Genomic DNA, 6,288 nt, shown 5'->3' on the forward strand with positions numbered 1-6,288 from the left:
CCTGAGTTCTGTGAGCCATTCTCGCAAATGATCAAACCTGAAGAGAGGGCTTCAGAAACCCCTGATTTATAGTAGGTCAGTCCAAATTACAGGTGACAACCTGGGACTTTTGATTGGTGTCTGAGGTGGGGGGCACTCTTTTGGAACTGAGCTCTTAACCTGTGTGGTGTGCACTAACTCTAGTCAGTTAGTGTCAGAATTGGATTAATTGCAGGACACCCAGTTGGCATCCACCAAGAAATGGAGACTTGGTGGGAAAGCCCCACACATTTGGTGTCAGAAGTGTTATGAGTAGAGGAAACGAGTTTTTCTGGTATAGGGTATTGAAAGAGTTAAATTAGGTAATCTATATACAGTACTCAGCAATGCCTATCAAACACTATGCACTCAATAAATGTTAGTTGTTACCATTATCACATGTATTGATTAATAAACAGGCTCCTGTCTTGCCACTCATCTTATAAATTGGCCTGGTTCATCAAAGCACTTTGCAGCTCACATGCCCTAGACAAAAACACCAGCCAATCCTGTAATGTAGAATCTTCCATGGTTATTTCTGACGTGGTTTTGGTTCAGTCACTTCTCCTCCTGGCTTGAACCATACCTCTGGTTCCCAATATCCACACTGTGCCCTCTTTAGCTCCAGCCCTATTCTGGCCCCCAACACTTAGTTGGGACCTGCCCAAGCTAGCTATTTCCCCTGCACCAACCACTCCCCCCACCTTAGCTCAGTGAAAGGATTTGAATCACCATAATCGTCATATATTTAATACAATCCAGTATAAAGATATAAAATATAATGCCCTCATGATTTTCCTTTAATTTAATTGAATCTTGATTCTTCCCTTACTCCTACCCCACTAAAAACTGTTCCTTCTCATCTCAGTGAAAAGCCCTCCCCTACTTCTCCAAAATTCTAGGTGTTGATTCTTCTCTTTTTCTACTTCCTAAAATCAACCCATCAACAAGTTCTATCACTCCAATTTTAAAATACATTCTGACTCTTTCCCCTTTTATCTGTATTGTTGACACCTTTGTCCACTGGAGAGTCAGCATCAGCCTCACCTGGGAACTTGCTGGACTGTGCTCAGGTCCCATCCCAGATGTACTGAATCAGATACCTGACGGAAGGGAGAAGAGAAAGGGCCTCAGCCTGTGGTTTAACAGGCCCTCCAGGTGATTCTGTTGAACATTTCAATCTGAGAACCACTGCTTCCATCAAAACCACAATCATCTCTCAGTGTCAGTGTGTGGAAATATCTTAACAGCCTTCTGACTCATCTTTCTGCTTCTACACTTGCTCCCCTACCATCCATTTTCCACACGGCAGCCAGAATAATATTTTTTGAGTTGAAATCCTCCAATGACTTCCTATGTCCATTAAACTAAAATCCATTTTCCTTACTCTGGTTTACAAATCCCTATATGATCTGGCTACATCCTACTTCTCCAACCACATCTCTCTCCATCTTTCATGATCTTGCAACACTGTTCTCTTTTCACTACTTGAACATACCATGCTGGTTTCTGCCACAGGGCCTTAGGAAAAACTTGTTCCTCAGCTGGAAGCATTCTTGTCATTTGGGTCTCAGCTTCAATGCTTCCTCCTCACAGCAGGCTTCACATTAACTTTATTTAATAAACAGCTTCTGGGATCCAATAACTAGTCACTATTAGATAACCAACATTCATTCTCTACATATCAATGTGATCTCATAGATTTCTTATTTGCTATTTTGAGAGTTTATTATCTTTCTTCTACTATAATAGCCTAAGAGTAAGGACTTCGTCCATTGTGTTCACCTTTGTTCATCCGGAAACCAGAACAATCACGGGCATATAGCAAATGTTTAACAAATATTTATTGAAATAATTAGTTAATTGTAACAAAGCAGCAGAGGAAGAAATACTTTTACCAGTGTCAGGGAATTTGTAAAATCTTTGAGGAGATTGTGTCAAGTGACTCGAAAAGGAGGTAGAGTAGGACAATGGATCAAAACTAAGCTTGGAGTTAGATCCAGCAAGGCTCAAATCCCAGCTCTACCTCTCACAGGGTAGAAGACTTGGAGCAAATTTCTATCTTTTTTTTGTAACCTCTTCAGCATCTTCCTCTCAGGGTTGTCATTGGGAACAACGAAAATGATATAACAGGGAACTCAGCACATAGGAAATACACAGTAATTATAACTTGAAACTACAGAAGATTTGGAGTTCCTTAAAAAATATGTTATATATTGCATATGACAATATGAAAGTAAATCAAAATTAAATAAAGGAAAACATTCACCTATAATCTTGTTACCTCAAAAAAACAATTTCATCTTGTCATTTCCCTTTTATATACATGGAATATTTTTACATAATGAAAATCCTAAAGTAGATTCAATTTTGTAACTTCTTGACTTTTGAAAACCCGATTCAGAGATGTCTCCTTTTCTGTCTCCTTTTTAAATTTCCCTCAAGAAGACAGAGAGAAGTGTTCAAGTTGCTGGTCTCTCCTGCCTTTGAAGCCGAAAGTTTTACTACCTTCTTGAACTGTAATCTCTACATTAGCAGTTTCATCCTGCACTCTGATATTATGAATGCCATGCCTTTAAAATGCATGAACCAACCCTTATTTGCACTAAAAATTCCCAGCCTTTGATCATTTCTCATCCTTTTGTCTCAAAAATAACTATTCCAGGTTTTGACTCGAATAGTGGTCAACTCAAAGGCACACATCTCTGTGTTTTATCATGAATCTACAAAATTAAAAGACTTTGTTCTCATTGGAGGAATGCTATTAACAGGGAGAGGAGTGAATCCTGGAGGCTGGTGGAAGCTGGAAGTCACAGTAGCATGATGACTGTTATTGTTCAGGAAAAACGCTGAGTGCCATAAATTGTTGGCGTGCCCGTGGTCACTCTTAAGTACTGGGAAGGGATGACATAGATGTAGTCAGAAAGCACTGTAAACTGATGGACTCTCAAAAATAAACAGGGGAAAATGAAAGTCCCCAAGTTTACAATCTATCCAAACAATATTAAACGAATGACTACTATATGCCATACAATGTGCTAAGTGCTGGGAAGATAATAATGATCAAAGATAAATAAATGCATAAAACTGAAACCTAGCCATAGTTCCTATGGCCATAAATTTATAATCTAGTGTAGGCAATCACAATGAGCCAAATAAACGCACAAATGCACATAAATGTATAACTGAGATTATTGTTGGAAAGAAAGGTACATAGTGTTAAAACATCATGAAATAATTGGATCTCACCTGGATTTGGGGATCAAGAAAGGCCTAAGAAGGGGGCATTGAAACTGAGACCTAAAAGTAAATGTTAACTAGGAAACTGTTTTTGAGTTGGGGGTAGAAGGGAATGGATAGCAGAACATTCTGGACAGTGAGAATAGCATACACAAAGGCCGAGTCAGGAGGAACAAGGCATGTTGATGGAACTGATGGAAAAGCAATATGATGATGACCAAAACTGCTCAGAAGGTGAGCTGGAGCACTCTGGAAGTCAAAGTCGCATGTAACTGAATCAGTGATGGAGTTCTAACTCACAAAAATCTGTTGTGAGGATTAAAGGAATTAAATGAGATAATTCTGGTAGAGCACATAGTACAATGTCTGGCACAAAATAAAGCAGCTTGTGTTTTCTATTATTATTAAGGGGAAAAATTAAATAAAATGGAGTCACTTATGTCAAAGGGTTTTTAAATGGAGCCCGGAGCCATTAAGGAAGTGGACCTTATGCCTGTCCTCACTGGGTGAAACATGAACTTTAGAACTGGGCCAAACTGCAAATATTCCAAATATTCCAAGAACTCTGCAAGAACACCTGCAACTTGCTCCAGTAACAGACTTTAGCTTAGTAATAGCCTTAGCAACCAATCATGTTTAGCCAAGACTAACTTTCTGTTGCCAACACCAATGAAAATTCTTTATAAGCAATTTATGCAAACATTTCCTTTATTTTTTCTTTTTTTCTTTTTTGGCTTTTTTGGTTTTTAAAGCCCATGACTTGTCTCCCCAGGGAGACACTATTTGGGTGGCTACCCAGATCTGCGTAACACAAATTGCAATTCTTTGATCCCAAATAAATGCTTTTGCTTGATTACTGCCTCTTAACATTGTTGGGTTGGCATTAACATTATTTGGTATTACCATGTCTAATGCCTATTGTAGGTCATCCCCAAATATTCCTCAATGGCATATTAATTATTTTGAATTAAAGTTTCTCAATGAACAGCCAACGTAAGAGGGACACTCTGACTCTCCTTTCTGTCTCCCTGAAAGCAGGAAATAATTCTATCATGTGAAAAGAGCACCTCCTACATCTGGAGGTATAAGGACACTCATCACCAAAGACAGGGAATTTGGAGACAAGAAGCCTATGTAAACACACCTTGTTACTTCTTTAATTTACTACCCCAAGCCCAAACTCTGTTTAGATTCTTTACCAATTGGGCATGAGAGTTGAGAACATTTACTTTGTTAATAATATTTATTTATTTTCTGGTCATTAAAAAGTATATTCAATACAGAAAATTTGAAAAAAAATTTAAAAACATGAAAAAGCAAATAGAAAATCAGCTGAAAACATACATAAACCCTTTATTAATATTTTGATGTATTTCCTTACAGTACACTTCTCTCTATGTGTTTATGTATGGGTATGTACACTTTTCTAACAGCTTTATTGAGATATAATTCATACATCATACAATTCACCCATTTCAAATGTACAATTCATGTTTTTCAGTATGTTCACAGGGTAGTGCAACCATCACCACAATCTAACTTTATAACATTTTCATCCTCCCCCAACTTCTACTCTCGCCTCCGCCCCACCACCATCATTTAATTAGCAACTACTCCCTATTTTCTCCAGTGGCCCAGCCCCCAGCCCCAGGCAACCACTAATCTACTTTCTGTCTTTATGGATTTATGAAATGCCTATTCTGGGCATTTCGTATAAGTGGAATCATACACTATGAATTTTTTGTGACTCGCTTCTCAGTATAACATTTTCAAATCTCATCCATGTTGTAGATGTGTCAATACTTCATTCTTTTTTTATAGCTGAATAATATTTCATTGAATAGATATACTGTATTTTATCTATCCATTCATCAATTGATGGATATTTGAGTTGTTTCCATTTTTTGGCTATTAGAAATAATGCTGCTATAAACATTCATGTACAAGTTTTGTGTAGATGTATGTTTCCATTTATCTTGGGTATATACAGAGGAGTAGAACTGCTGAGTTAATGGTAACTCAATGCTTAACATTTTGAGCAACTGCTGGACTGTCTTCAAAGTGGCTATACCATTTTATATTCCCACCAGCAACGTATGAGGATTCCAATTTCTCCTATACTCTTTGAATTAAAATCTTAGTGTATTTAGTTTTGTGTAGTGCTTTACAAACTACATGAATGCTTCTCTCTTTGAAAGAATTACTTTTAATGACTGCATTAGTCTGCTTAGGTGTCATAACAAAATACCATAGACTGGGTAGCTTAAACAACAGAAATTTATTTTCTCACAGTTCTGGAAGCTGAAAAGTTCAGGACTAAGGTTCTGGCTGGGTTCAGTTTCAGATAAAAACTCTCTTCCTGGCTTGCAAATGGCCACCTTTTCACTTTATCCTCACGTGGCCTTTCCTCAGAGCACATGCAAAGAGAGAGAAAGGTCTGGCTTCTCTCCCTCTTTATAAGTACATCAATCCTATCAGATTAGGGGCCCACCCTTATGATCTCATATAGCCTTTATTACATCCTTATAGGTCCTATCTCCAAATACAACATATGAATTTGGGGGTTAGGACTTCAACATATGAACTTGGGGGGAGTGGAGTAGAGAATTCAGTCCACAGCAAAGGCTAAACAGTAATCTACTGAAAAATTCTATATGAAAATAATGCTCCAGGAGCAAGATACTAAAGTTAAGAAACTTTTTCCTTAAAATATATTATTTGCAAATTTCCTTTAAAATTCATTTTGTTGTGTTAGCTACATACCCTTCACGTCCAAGTGTGGATAAAAGTGTCTTTCTGAAATTTCTCACCTGCATCTACTTGCAATCTGGAAGAACAGACTTCACACTCTTTCAAAAGATATTTAAATTTTCTGTGTAGCTCAACTGTTGTTGTCTCTAACTCCATTTCTATGCTAGAGAAAATGATGCCTTTTACACTAGTGAGAGCCTGAATAATCTTGAAAGTTTTCATGTGAACTGATGAAAGAAAAGAGGCCATCCTAGACTTAGCCTTATTGGAAGCTTCTAC

Source organism: Eubalaena glacialis, chromosome 4, assembly GCF_028564815.1.
Source record: "Eubalaena glacialis isolate mEubGla1 chromosome 4, mEubGla1.1.hap2.+ XY, whole genome shotgun sequence".
Taxonomy (NCBI): Eukaryota; Metazoa; Chordata; class Mammalia; order Artiodactyla; family Balaenidae; genus Eubalaena; species Eubalaena glacialis.